The 15,569-nt window shown below is 40.6% G+C and overlaps 1 protein-coding gene across 2 annotated transcripts in view; it reads right to left on the reverse strand.

Annotated features, from left to right (window-relative positions):
* The window catches only part of LOC115760641 (putative cyclin-dependent serine/threonine-protein kinase DDB_G0272797/DDB_G0274007), a 104,450-nt gene that overhangs the window by 43,775 nt on the left and 45,106 nt on the right, over positions 1-15,569 (reverse strand). For both annotated transcript variants that reach the window (XM_030702100.1, XM_030702099.1), the window contains exon 3: positions 13,787-13,834. The gene's annotated coding sequence lies outside the window, so the exon portion shown is untranslated. The remainder of the gene's footprint in view (positions 1-13,786; positions 13,835-15,569) is intronic.

Raw genomic sequence — 15,569 nt, forward strand, 5'->3', positions numbered from 1 at the left:
GCATTCAAATCTGACAACATTATTTTGGTCAAAATTCATGTGAAAATGGTACCCTCAAGTATCCTACATATACATATATCCTATAGGTCAAAATTTCCAACTCCCATAACTCGGTCAAAACTCAACCGATTTTCAAAAGGTGTGGCTTTTTATCCATGGTTTGGCATTTTAATCAATTTGGCATTCAAATCTGACAACATTAATTTTGGTCAAAATTCATGTGAAAATGGTACCCTCAAATATCCTACATATACATATATCCTATAGGTCAAAATTTTCAACTCCCATAACTCGGTCAAAACTCAACCGATTTTCAAAAGGTGTGGCTTTTTATCCATGGTTTGGCCTCTTAATCAATTTGGCATTCAAATCTGACAACATTAATTTTGATCAAAATTCATGTGAAAATGGTACCCTCAAATATCCTACATATACATATATCCTATAGGTCAAAATTTTCAACTCCCATAACTCGGTCAAAACTCAACCGATTTTCAAAAGGTTTGGCTTTTTGTACATGTTTTGACCTCATTATCAATTTGGCATTCAAATCTGACAACATAAATTTTGGCCAAAATTCATGTGAAAATGGTACCCTCAAATATCCTAGATATACATATATTCTATATGGAGATATAAATCAAAATTTCCAACTCCCATAAGTCGCTCAAAACTCAACCGATTTTCAAAAGGTTTGGCTTTTTGTCCATGGTTTGGCCTCTTAATCAATTTGGTATTCAAATCTGACAACATTAATTTTGATCAAAATTCATGTGAAAATGGTACCCTCAAATATCCTACATATACATATATCCTATAGGTCAAAATTTCCAAATCCCATAACTCGGTCAAAACTCAACCGATTTTCAAAAGGTGTGGCTTTTTATCCATGGTTTGGCCTCTTAATCAATTTGGCATTCAAATCTGACAACATTAATTTTGGTCAAAATTCATGTGAAAATGGTACCCTCAAATATCCTAGATATAGATATACATATATCCTATAGGTCAAAATTTCCAACTCCAATAAGTCGGTCAAAACTCAACCGATTTTCAAAAGGTGTGGCTTTTTATCCATGGTTTGGCCTCATTATCAATTTGGCATTCAAATCTGACAACATAAATTTTGGTCAAAATTCATGTGAAAATGGTACTCTCAAATATCCTACATATACATATATCCTATATCAAAATTTCCAATTCCCATAACTCGGTCAAAACTCAACCGATTTTCAAAAGGTTTGGCTTTTTGTCCATGTTTTGACCTCATTATCAATTTGGCATTCAAATCTGACAACATAAAATTTGGTCAAAATTCATGTGAAAATGGTACCCTCAAATATCCTACATATACATATATCCTATAGGTCAAAATTTCCAACTCCCATAACTCGGTCAAAACTCAACCGATTTTCAAAAGGTTTGGCTTTTTGTCCATGGTTTTACCTCTTCATCAATTTGGCATTCAAATCTGACAACATAAATTTTGGTCAAAATTCATGTGAAAATGGTACCCTCAAATATCCTAGATATACATATATCCTATAGGTCAAAATTTCCAACTCCCATAACTCGGTCAAAACTCAACCGATTTTCAAAAGGTTTGGCTTTTTATCCATGGTTTGGCCTCTTAATCAATTTGGCATTCAAATCTGACAACATTAATTTTGGTCAAAATTCATGTGAAAATGGTACCCTCAAATATCCTAGATATAGATATACATATATCCTATAGGTCAAAATTTCCAACTCCAATAAGTCGGTCAAAACTCAACCGATTTTCAAAAGGTGTGGCTTTTTATCCATGGTTTGGCCTCATTATCAATTTGGCATTCAAATCTGACAACATAAATTTTGGTCAAAATTCATGTGAAAATGGTACCCTCAAATATCCTACATATACATATATCCTATAGGTCAAAATTTCCAACTCCCATAACTCGGTCAAAACTCAACCGATTTTCAAAAGGTTTGGCTTTTTGTCCATGGTTTTACCTCTTCATCAATTTGGCATTCAAATCTGACAACATAAATTTTGGTCAAAATTTATGTGAAAATGGTACCCTCAAATATCCTAGATATACATATATCCTATAGGTCAAAATTTCCAACTCCCATAACTCGGTCAAAACTCAACCGATTTTCAAAAGGTTTGGCTTTTTATCCATGGTTTGGCCTCATTATCAATTTGGCATTCAAATCTGACAACATAAATTTTGGTCAAAATTCATGTGAAAATGGTACCCTCAAATATCCTACATATACATATATCCTATAGGTCAAAATTTCCAACTCCCATAACTCGGTCAAAACTCAACCGATTTTCAAAAGGTTTGGCTTTTTGTCCATGGTTTTACCTCTTCATCAATTTGGCATTCAAATCTGACAACATAAATTTTGGCCAAAATTCATGTGAAAATGGTACCCTCAAATATCCTACTTATACATATATCCCATATGGAGATATAAATCAAAATTTCCAACTCCCATAAGTCGGTCAAAACTCAACCGATTTTCAAAAGGTTTGGCTTTTTATCCATGGTTTGGCCTCTTAATCAATTTGGCATTCAAATCTGACAACATTAATTTTGGTCAAAATTCATGTGAAAATGGTATCCTCAAATATCCTACTTATACATATATCCCATATGGAGATATAAATCAAAATTTCCAACTCCCATAAGTCGGTCAAAACTCAACCGATTTTCAAAAGGTTTGGCTTTTTATCCATGGTTTGGCCTCTTAATCAATTTGGCATTCAAATCTGACAACATTAATTTTGGTCAAAATTCATGTGAAAATGGTATCCTCAAATATCCTACTTATACATATATCCCATATGGAGATATAAATCAAAATTTCCAACTCCCATAAGTCGGTCAAAACTCAACCGATTTTCAAAAGGTTTGGCTTTTTATCCATGGTTTGGCCTCTTAATCAATTTGGCATTCAAATCTGACAACATTAATTTTGGTCAAAATTCATGTGAAAATGGTATCCTCAAATATCCTACTTATACATATATCCCATATGGAGATACAAATCAAAATTTCCAACTCCCATAAGTCGGTCAAAACTCAACCGATTTTCAAAAGGTTTGGCTTTTTATCCATGGTTTGGCCTCTTAATCAATTTGGCATTCAAATCTGACAACATTAATTTTGGTCAAAATTCATGTGAAAAAAAAATCGTCAAAAAAGTTTGTTTTTATACCCTGAACCCATTAAAAATGGGTAGAAGGGTATATTGTATTTGTTCAAAATCCAAATGTATGTAACAGGCAGAAGGACTCCATAAAGTATATATATTTTTGATCGGCATCAATAGCCGTGTCGATCTAGCCATGTCCGTCTGTCTGTCCGTCCGTCCGTCCGTATGTATGAACGCAAGGATCTCAGAACCTATAAGAGCTAGAGATTGAAAATTTTAGATATAGGTCCTCCTAGTGCCTGCGCAGATCGAGTTTGCTTCCGATAATCGATAACTTGCTCCGTTTCCAAGCAATCGATAAAAATTGATATTGATATCCTGTTTTTTTGGGCAATTTTGGTAAATAATAAGAGCTAGAGTCACCAAACTTGACATATAGCTTCTAAAATAGAATATATATATGCATTTGATGTTGGAAGAAGAGGGTTCAGGGTATCCCCTAGTCGGGAGCTCTCGACTAGAGCCTCTTACTTGTTTATATTTGTATCAAGCGAACGCATATTACGATAATGCGATTCGTTTATATGTGCATTACATTTGTATATGTATATATTTTCAATACGTTTATAATTGATATAAATTACTTTATAGCGTTTTTGAACATTGTTTAAAGCCAATAGATTGCCAATTAGTTTCGCGTTGGCCATTAGGCAAATTGCCAAAAATGCCACTAAACAAAACCGAGCCATAGGTGGCGCTTTATGGCCACGCCTCGCGCTGCATTAGCTCTTTTTTTTGTGTTTTAATCTTTTTTCAATTTGGCTTATTTATGCGCACTTTGAAGCTTGTTATTTTTGAATCTCGCGCCCTTTTTTATGTTGCCCCACATTGCACATTGCCCCCCCGCAATGGCCCGAAGGGGCTGGAGGCGTGCCCTCTACGAATATTGCTGTTGTTTTTGGCGTTGTTATGTATTTTTAATGAATATCTGTTTGCCACGCATTGCAACGCGCAAATGTATCTAACAGATACATTTTAATCAACGCTCGTTCGAAGTGTTGCGACCTAGTTTACAATTAAAATTTCATATGTTGTTTCCGCTTTTATTTTGCTGCTGCTGCCGCTGCTGCCGACTTTTATTTCCCTTGGGGCAGTTAATTAAAAAAATGTATTTAAAAAGGCCGCACGCTAACTATTATTTAGCCAGGCCTCAAAATTGGGCTAAGAATTAGTCAAGTTAATTTAAATTGATTAATGACAAACACTCGATTATTTATTTGGGTCAGTGCCTGCCTGGCAACATTTGAACTTTGCTTTTGCTTGGGCTGTCAAATCAATTTTGGACTCAAAAAATAAGCACAACCAAGTGACAAGTTTGCCAACGGCTGCAACAGCCGCCACCGTCGCCTGCTGCCAGCTTTTTAGCATATAAATCAAGGCATTGTAAATGCTGTTTGCTGATGCCCTCCCTCAGGCAAAGCGAGGCTTATAATAAAGACATGCCAATCGAGCAACGCCCGCGCCTCATGTCAGCCAACGTGCGATGCGATGCGATGTCTGGAAACCAATCAGCTCTCAAACTAAATCAAAAAAAAAAAAATTGAAGAAAAAAAATCATAAAAGAAAAATGCCAGCAAAAATCTGAATTGCACACATGAGCAGGCAGCTCATGGCCCAAAGAGGCATAGGATTTGGGCATATACACAAATATATATATATACATATATATATATATTATATTGGATGAACTGCAACGACAGGCGACGGGCGACAGGCGACAGGCGAGGTCGAGGCTATGCCTGCCTGCATGCCAGCCTGATGCAGTGGGGCATCAACGTTGAGCCGAGACCTGGCTGTCGTTTATAAATAAAATTTGCATAAATTTAATAAACCCTGCTCGTTGTCAGTGCCCACAAAAGGCAGTTCTTCTGCCGGAGGCGGGCGGGGCACGATGGAGGGCTCCTCTATAAGCCAAGTGCGCACTTGTTAGCTGCCCCGTTGCAGCAGTTGCAGTTGCAGTTGCAATGGCCAGTCGCAGGCAGATTTGTGATTTACCGATTTACCGGTAAAGCGGTTTGTCACAAAACGCCGTTGTCTCACCCAAAGACCCATAAATAAACCGACTGCCACTGTCACAAATAATGATGACAATGCCGGCAATGCAGTTACCCAAATCGAATCCTATCGAATCGCGCATCGCATTGCATCGCATCCTAACCTATTCCTGGCCATTCAGCACGTTCTCATCATTTTGCGCACGCATAAATCGCAATGGCCAACAGCTTGTTAGCAACAATCGCTGACAATGGGCCCAGGCCGCATGGCCAAAAAGAAAACTTCATTGTTGCAACTGCAACTGCTGCTGCAGCTGCCGCAAGTGCCGATAGCAGGCATATGCAACATAGTTTTTTTCTATTTATTTATATATATCTATATATATATTTTTTTTTGAGTGCGAATGCGAGTGCGAGTGCAATGCTCTCTAAATCATGCTAATGTATAAATATTTGCGCTATGCTAGCAACTTCCTGGTTAAGGCAAAGTGCGGCCACAAATTAATGTCAAAGTCAAATGAAAATGGCATTTGGCAAGCGGCCGTCCGGCCCCCTGGCCACAGCCGCAGTCGCCCGTCTTTGGAGTCGCCAACAGTCAGTAAGTTGGAGCCAAAGTCGCGCCATAAATTTTGCGCTGCGAAAAAAAATGACAGAAATGCGTTTATTGACCAAATGCGCAGCAGCTCATCGATTACGAGGCCGAGACGAAGTTGGAGACGGCCACGCGGCATGCCAGGGGTTGAGCAGAGGGACAGGGTATGGGGGAGGGGGGGAACAGTACTAGGTGCTGCAACTGTGGCTGCCTTGACCATAGGCACAACATTTGCGCATGCGTCGCTGTTGCCGTTGCCTTTGGAGTTGCCTTTTGGGAAAAGCCGTTGTGGCACACACCACTGCGCACACACACGCAAGTGTACACACACATGTCGTATACGTAATAATGTTGCTTATGTTTGGCCATTTGTTGTGTCTGTTGTGGCAGTTGCATTGCGGCGCATAAATAAATGAAATGAAATATCAAATATATCGCTGGCAATTTATTTATAAACATTTCCCTTGCCATGCAAAATGTCGCCTCAAACTGCAGCAAGCAATTCGCTTTAGTATCAGCGCTGAGCTAGCTGGCTGTTTTATCGCCAGATTGAGCTTTGGTTTAAATAATTCTAACTAGGAATTTAGTCGGATTTTGAAAAAACGTTTAGAGAGTTATATATATAGTAATCAAATAAAATATGAGTTAGATGTAGCTATGGTTAAATTAGGGTCTATGAATGAGCTTCATAATAATGTTCATTAAATATTCTAATTTTTAAGCTTAATTATTTATGGTATATCCTTTATATATACATACGTCAGAGCAACATATGCTGCCAATACTTCTCATATATACTATATATGTACATCTAAAAACCATGATAGAATCAATTTAAAATAACTTTCAGCTTATTTGAAATATTATGCTAATATATTGTAATTATTTCTTCTAATTGTGTTTAATTCAAATGCATTGACATTGAATGCCTTAATTAAGTGCATATGCCAAATTATTTGGCTATTTTCCGGCTAATTTGTCAACACTGTTAACAGCTTATAGAAAAACATGTACGGCTACAGCAAGCCTGCCTGTCTGCTTGGATGACTGTCTACCCCCTATCCTATAGCCAGGACCCCCCCCCCCCCTTCGGCTGCTTTCCACTCGCCACCCCGCTAACTGTCTGACTAGCTGCCTGTCTAACTGGCTGCTCTTTAGCGAGTATTTTTTGGCTGCTCGAGCGCTAAATGTGTGTTACTTCCGAGCGTTGGCAAAAGTCGTGAGGCTGTTGCTGCTACCCCACGCCAACACGCCCCACTCCTCCCTTGGCGCAGCACCTTGTCAACGCTGTGTGATGTGGCTAGCAACATGTGACAGGTAACAAGGCAGGCAGCCAGCCCGCTGCCGACTCTAATGCATGATTTATAGTAAAATATTTATTTTACTGTTAAGTATATGCCCCGCGGCCAGACACGAGTCGCAGTCGCATCTCTGAAACCGCCGAAACAACAGAGGGGGAGGCTATGGGAAGCTGCCACATGGGGCTGGGTGGGTGCCACATACGGACTGGGAACTGCGACTCAGACTGGGACAGGTTGCTGTTGCTAGTCTAATGGCTGCTGCTGCTGTGGCTGGCACTGCTGACTGTCATTGTTGCTTATTGTTGTTAAAGCCTTATCAGTGTGTATGCAAAAGGCTAACTGTTTTTTGTTTCTTTTTATTTTATTTTTTAGCCAAGCTTGTTAGCTGGCTTAGGTTGGCTTTTTGGCTAATGTCACTCATACGACACGTTGCGCGCAGCAGATAAAAATATTTATGTCAAATGCGGTTCGTATAAATCAAATGCTATCAGCTGATGACCCCGTTCAAAGTAAATATATATATAGATATATATATGTTATATTCCCTAGCTGCAGCAGCAGCCGTTTTATGGCTTTTCAATAAGCGTGTCAAGCATAAATCAACCGGCACAAACAGCTACACAACTTATCTCAATCTACTGTGGGTAGTTGAAATCTTTCACTCGTGCGCACAGAAAATTAAGCCAAGCGCTCTTTACAAAATTATGACAAGCTGCCAGCTATCGAGTGGCAAGCTTGTGGCAAAAAAAAAACCTCTAGTAAGAGTAAAAAGCAGGGAGTGAACGACTGGCTAATACCCTGCTAGCTTAGTTCTATGCACAACTACTTGCCTTATTCAGCGCCTTTTTCTGGCCTCTCCCTTCACTATGTATGGGGAGGGCATTTCTTCGGAATTTAAAGTCCGATCTTTATGAAAAGAGAGCTTAAATATGACACTCAAAAGTGTGTACATATCAAAGCTTAAGGCCTGACCATTGCCTAGATCCACTCAGCTTGTGATCAAGAATTTATATAGGTAAGAAGCTACTTTTTCTGCCAAAACTATTATACCCTCTTTACCCATTTTCAATTGGGTACGAAGCATAAAAAAAATGAAGCAGAAAAGCAGCAGCAGCAACAATTCTGATAAGCATCGCGCCATCGATTATGCATGAGTGAGCGGCGAGAAGAGACCCTGGGACTCAGCACGTTTAAAAGCTTTTGCTTTTGCTTTTTGGCTTAAACAAAAGTGTCATAAATCTTGCAAGTCGACACAAAAGAACTTGACACAGTGAAATAAATACGCAGTACAGCACGATAGGCGAACCCAAGCGCACACACACACACACAAAAGGCAGCTCGAGCAAAAGGATACTAATGCACGTAATACGTTCCACTTGAATTGATAACAAAGGAGCCCTGGCATGTGGGCCACGGCAAACCCTGCCCGCAAGGGGCCACAACATGAACTGCAGCATCATCGTCAGCCCACGCTGTGGCTGTGGCTAAGGCCATGGCAACGGCAACTTAAACTGAGCCTGAGGCACAGCCAGAGCCTGAGCTTGGGCATGCATAGAGCAAGTGCGTCATGGCTTGGCTTTGGCTTTGCAGTCTATTAGCCAGCGCCAAAGACGTTAAGCCAAGAGTCTTTTGTCAACTGCAGGGCAGCGTGAAGTTCCCTTTTGTGATAAACTTGTTTGGCTGCCGGCAACGACTTGCGATTTCCTGCAACAGCAGCAGCAGCAGCCACAAAAACAAGCGCTCAAGTTACCACTTTAACACAAATGCCAAAATTGTGGCGGCCTAAAATTAGTTTTGGCCAAGAGCGCACACACAAACAAAAAACAAGGCGCGTCTGGCCAAATGAAAATGAAAAGAAGATTAATGACAAACGACAAATTGCGCTCAATGTCGCATTAATTGAGGCAATGAGCGCATGAATTTACACAACAACAACAACAATAAACATCAACAACAAAAACAAAAAAAAACAATGACAAGCCAAATGAATTCTATTAAACTCCGCGCTTAATATAACCCCACAGCCACACGAAATAAGATGCGAAGGTCGATTACAAGATTTTTGATGTGATCGCTCAAAAAAATTGCAAATGACGATGAATTTGATAATATTAATGACCAAGAGAAGCATCAAAATTTTGCAAGAATTATTTTAAGAATATCAATTTTCTGCGCACAGCAAAAATGTTGCATAATTCTTTTGAATGCTGATGTTGAGATTTTGTAATCAGAAATAAAAAAAAAAATAAAAAAATCTGTATAAAAATCCCCAAATTTAAAAACGGATGATATAAGCACAAACCACAGCAATTGAACACGTAAACAACTTTCAAGACAAAAAAAAAAGTAAATAATAAATTTAAGAAAATATGCCGTCAATTTATTATGCGTGTGCAGACAAATCTGTTTTATATCAACATATAACTCGATATATAATTAGGAGCGTTTATCATGGAAGTTTTTTGTAAACCCCGAACCCATTGAAAATGGATAAAATGGTATCCTTTTGTGCAAATGTGTGAATCAGGCAAAAGGAAGCATCTCCAACCTTATTAAATATATATATATTCGTGATCAAGCATCAATAGCCGAATCGCTATGTTTGTCTGTTTAGCCGTCCGTCTGTATATACTTATAAATTGTTTCTGGATTTGAGCCGGCGACCTCACGCTAGCTAGTCCGACGCTCACGACGTCGAACGTTAGATCTCAAGGTAGTTATATGTATAAATTCTATACAGCAGAATCAGATGTATATATAACTTGTGCTTAAGGAGTTTATAATCCAAATGATGCAATAACTAAAAACGGACAGACAGATGTGTCTAGAGACGTTCCATATTCTTTAAAAATAAATAATAAACTATCTGCAAAAGTATAATGAGTGGCAAAAAGGGGAAATCCCGCAGCTCAAGAGATTATTTAATGCAAAATAGTGCGGAGAGCTTTTGCGTTGTGCGCTTTAAGCAGAATAATTAACCCATTGAATTCAATAATGAATTTAAGACCAGCAGCTAACTAGAATTGTATGGGTTAAGGTCGCCTTTGTGGAGCGTCGACCGATTTTGATCTGTATAGATAATGGCGCGCCCCCAAATGCTGTTGTGGCTGTGGCTGTGGCGCGTGTTACGGTCAACGGCAGCCGCTTGGCTGCTTTGGCATTTGGTTAGTGGCAACACACACAATACACACACACGCACAGCACCATTCGCACACTCGTTGCTGTCTATTAGCGCATTTATGAGCAAATTACGGGAGCGCCATGGCGAACGCGGCTTTTGCTGCCACCCGCCGCCAGGTTGGCCGCAAAATATGAGCAAACCACCAGCTAATTGCACCACAACAACGTCGAGCTGCTACGGATTGGCAGCCCACGTTGCCAGCGGCATGGCGGCATACGCTGCGGTTGCCTTTTTTTGTAATATGCAACAAATCAACGCGCAAATTGTAACATAAAATATTTACATTGCACCTCCTCCCCTCTACCAAAATGCCCCCTTGCAACTAGACTGGCACCCGCCCAACCCTCGGGTGCATTTGGTTTATTGCATTTAATTTGCGCATTGTTTGTGCAGCTTTAGATAATTGCGAGCATCAATTGCAGGCGGCTGGCTGTGGGCGTGGCAGATAGGCAGGCAGGCAGGCAAATCGCCCACACACGGTGGCAATCAAATTGCCAGCCAACGCTGACATTGTGGGCGGTTAGGCAGTGGTGGGCGTGTCGGGTCAGTGCACACCACCACCAAAAAAGAAAAAACAAAAAATCAACGCCAAATGAAAAGCCACATTCGCTTGCTTTCATTAAGTTTTCAACGCTCGCCAGCAATGCGATGTGCTGTGTATAATCAACGTCCAACTGTACGTCCGTCCATCTGTCCGTCCGTCCGTCCGTTCGTCTCTCCAACTGGCTGTCCAACTGTTTGTTTGTTTGCGTTTCACGCTTCAGCCTATGGCCCCGTGTGATTAATCTCCCACACGGCGAGTGCGACTCCAACGGAGCACAAATCAGACAGATAGACACAGACACACGCACACACACATACACTGGGAGAATATTTGGCGTGTATAGAACAAATGATTTCCCACTGTTATTGATGATGTGTTGATTAGGTTCTGAAACACAACACAGACAACAAATTGCGGCCATGTAAATTTCAAGTCGATTGAGTCCAGAGTTGAGGGCGCTGCGTTTCATTATGAATTTCACTTTGAACTCGTGCCGCGCGCGCATACACACACACACACACACACAAACACAGGCACATACACACACGGGACGTCCTGCTGGCTTTTAGTATGCTGCTGCACATGTCCAGCAACAAAAAATTGGGTCATGTTTGCTCAAAATACGTATTTTGTTGCAAATTGCAAGAATCATGCAAAACAGCGTGTGTCTAATGAATTACCCAGTCAACTTTATGTGTGTGTGCGAGAGTGTGTGTGAGTGTGTGTGTGTGTGTGTATCTTTTGTTTCAAATTACACAGCAAACTAATGACTAGACAGCGCGCGCTGCACGTTCACATGTTGCAAATGCCGCAGTTACGCAAAATGCAACGTCCATTTATTAGAAGTTTTCTGCAGCTGCCGCCGCCTGTCAAACTCAATAGTCGTGAAGGGGTTTGCCCCCCAGCGATTCCCTTTTAATTGCTTGGCGGAGAGCAAGTCAAGAGTATTTCAAGAGTTGGCAATAATATTTGAAATATTTATATTGTTAACTTGCATGAGAAATTGCTTTGAGCGTATTGACAGAAACACAAATCGTGCATAACGGATTTTAGGGTAATTTTAATTGAAGTTAAATTATTTCTATTCCTAATCACATGCTCTTTAGAGCAAATAATTATATGCCAATAGTTGGTCTCAGAGCAAAACACACAGAAAATATATATGACGCTTGCAGTTCCCAGCTTGGACAGGGCTACAAGGCAAGGTCTGCGCAATTCAAGCGCATATCCATCGAACATATTACTTCCTTCTTTCAATTTAAATTTCTTAGCCAAATTAATTTGAGAATTATTTCCCATAAATGTGTTTAGCATTTCCTATAATTTAACAAAATTAATCACATAATTTGCTTGAAATATAATCGTGGCATGGCTCGTTGAATGATTGTCAACGCAGCGCAAATTCATATAATAAATTATCATTGGAGCATCCAACGTTTATTAAATCAAAATTTCATGCCAGAATTCCTGCATAAATTATGCTGTACGGACAATGGAATTGCACTGGACACGCCCCCACTTACTGGCCAGTCAATCAGTTAGTTAGTTAGTCAGTCAGTCAGTCAGTGAGTCAGTCAGTCAGTCAGTCAGTCAGTCAGGCTAATGGTCTGACCAATTGTCGCAAATTAGTAAGGCCAACCCACACACACACACACACACACACACGCAACGTAAACACATGCTGAGAGCAGCTGAGGCAGACGAGACGTAGAGACAAAGGTAAATGGCCAGGTACTTGGCAGCAACACCTAAGGCCAATCACATGCACAACAAACTAACGGTAAATATCAGTTGGGGGGGCCAGCACACGGGCAAAAGAGCTGGGGGCGGAGATCAGGTGGGGGGGTGTGGCACAAAAAATACAGCTATAAAGTTTACTGCTACAATTGGCAAATTGAAAATTGTGCGCTGGCGGCGATGGCGGCGGCCCCAGCCAGACCACAGCCATGGCCCAAGCCTTGGCATAGCCCAGAGCCAAGTGCGCGCATGATGCGTTCAGACCTGCCAGATAAGCTGCTGCGGGCAGCTGATGATGATGATGAGGACGACGGAGATGTTGCCGTTGCCGTTGCCGTTGCAGACGAAGATGCATTTGCGCAGACGCAGCAGTCGCAACATAGACGTTTCAATTTCAAAAACCATTTGGCCCAGCTAGACATTTTAATGAAGCGCTGCCAGCTCAAGCTCGAGACGCATAACGGACCAGACCAGACCAGGCCAGGCCAGGCCAAGCCGGGCTAGACGTTCACGCACAACAAGAACAACAACAGCAGCAGCAGCTCGTCACAGTCATAGCTTGATAAGGTCGCAGTCAGTCAGCAGCGGCGGCGGCATGCAAAACGAAAGACTTAAGCAACGAACTTGCTGGCTGCAGCAGCAACTAACACAAGGCAAAGGTGTGCATTTCAATGCCAGTCTTGAGCACAGTTAGTTCTTAAGTTCGATATGCTGGCATATGTTGAGCTGATTCATATAAATAATATGCACATTTTAATTTAAGCACACGCACAATGCATGCGTCGGCTAAGTGTTCAACATTTGTTGTTCTATATAGTTTCGGTCGGTTTTTCGGTTGTCACTTTCAACTTTCGCTTGGCGTTTGCTCTCGTTTCCACGCCCACAAATTCGTGAGTTCTGCTTCGCGTGCTACACACAACTTGACCCTATTCAGGCTATGCCTCATATATTGTAATTAAATGAAATCCCCCCCTTCATTCTCTCTCGCTCGCTGACTGCCTTGATTGGCCATCATAAAGCCGTGCTGCTGTTTAGGCGTTAATTTTGGGTTCTACGCGCCTTTTCGCCAAATTACATGTTTTCTGAGTGCACTTTCTCTGCCCCGACGAAAAGTGAGTTGCGTCTTTTCGCTGCTGCTGTGGCTATTGTTGTAGTTGTTGTTGTTGTTGTTGCCTTTGTGGGCGTACACCTAATTGCTATTTAATGCTAAAATCGATTGCGGCTTACCTTTTGCTTGGCGTCTGCTTGTTTGGCTATTGAACTCCAATCACATCACTGCAAATGAAGAGAGAGAAACGAAAATTAGTTTATAAAAACACTTGAAATAAGCAGCGAAAAACGCTTGAAACTAGCGCCTTTAGCCAATAATTGACATTGTTTCCAGTAAAAACAATTTGGGATTAAGATGTTTTGTATATAAATTTGTATATAAAAATCCGTACTTGCATATGAAATAAGTAAGACAACGACTAGGGATACCCTTAGCCCAGCTGCGAGCTTTTGTAAATATCCTAGCTTTCTCTAAACACAAGGCTCCTCCTTGAAGAAAGACTTTTCCTATTCTAAAAGAAACAATGAAAGTTTACCAAAAATGGAATCTGTGTATATTATACGAGAAGCTGCAACCCAACCAAGTTGGTTGTATCTAGATCTTAAAATTTTCAAGTTTTTCACATTCATGAATCCCGCCTGGCCCTGCAAGCCCGCCTCTAGCTACATTTGGTAGCTGCATGTGCCTTGCCTTGTTTGCAGCTGCAGTTCTTAGCTGTTTGTTAGTTTGTTGTTGTTGGCCCAGAGTCAATTTATTGGCTGGCATGCAAATCGGCTGAACGCCTGACAATTTTCAGTGCAATTGCTGAGCGTGGCCAAAAGTGAAAACAGTGCGCAGTGGGCCCAGGCCCACTTTTGCTTTCCTTCTCCAACTTTCAATTGGTGACTTAATTTCATTGGCAACAAAAGTGCTGCAATAAAAGCTAATGAAATCGAAGCGGGCCAACACAACGGCCTCATTGTTGTTAACGCCAGAGTGTCCAAGCAAAATGACTCGCGGCCCAGCGACAACAACAACAACAATAACTTTAGAGATCGCCAACAAGCTTGCTCAAGAAATTATCAAGTGCAGCGCGCTTTGGCACTTTTACTTTCATTGTTTGTAGCCGTTTTTTAGCCATTGTTGTTGGCATTTGGGCTGTTTGTGCTGTTGTTGGCAACGTTAACGAAGATTTTATGAGCGCCGTAACAAAATTTTCCCCCAAGAGCACACACATTTTGGACCATTTTCCTTTTAGCAGCAGCTAATGAGTAAAACGCTTTTGGCACTACAGCAACAACAACAACAACAATGGATCAGAAATTACAAAACAATTTGTCTGAAACGCTTAAACTTCGATTTGTATGGGAAAATGTTGCTGCATCTTTGTGGCATGTGATGAGAAAATAACACCAATATCAACACCAACACCAACACCAACTGCAATAACAACAACAACAAAAATGAATGCTGCCACTTGGGGTCTTATATAAGCAAATTAAGCATACGCCGTGTTGTTAGCTTCAGCAAGGCAAAACAAATCAAATGCACTTTGGTTAGAGCTACTTAATTAAATGCAAGCACAATAGCAAACAATTTAAAAGGGTGGTAGTGCTGGGCCAGCAGATACCCTGTATTTGACACCAAAGTACTTTGACAGGCTCTTAAAAGATGATCACTGAAATGATATCAGAAAAAGGTAAGCCTTAGTTGAGTTCTTGAAAATCGATATAAATTGAAGATATTTATATAAAAGGGCCGACGAAGGGGCTACTGATAGAAGGCGAAAGAGAAAATGAGATGATAAATAGATAGAAGAAAATTAAAGGCAAGGTGAAGATTCACAGGCAAATATGTAAGCTTTATAGACTTACATTCAACAAACAGATAGCTTGATTTCAAAAGAGTTATCTGAATGTTATGTGTGAATTCTACTTTTAGATGTAATATATTAATTACACTTTAAACTCATTTAAATTC

Source organism: Drosophila novamexicana, unplaced genomic scaffold (genome assembly GCF_003285875.2).
Source record: "Drosophila novamexicana strain 15010-1031.04,08,12 unplaced genomic scaffold, DnovRS2.1 tig00000462-arrow-pilon, whole genome shotgun sequence".
Classification (NCBI taxonomy): Eukaryota; Metazoa; Arthropoda; class Insecta; order Diptera; family Drosophilidae; genus Drosophila; species Drosophila novamexicana.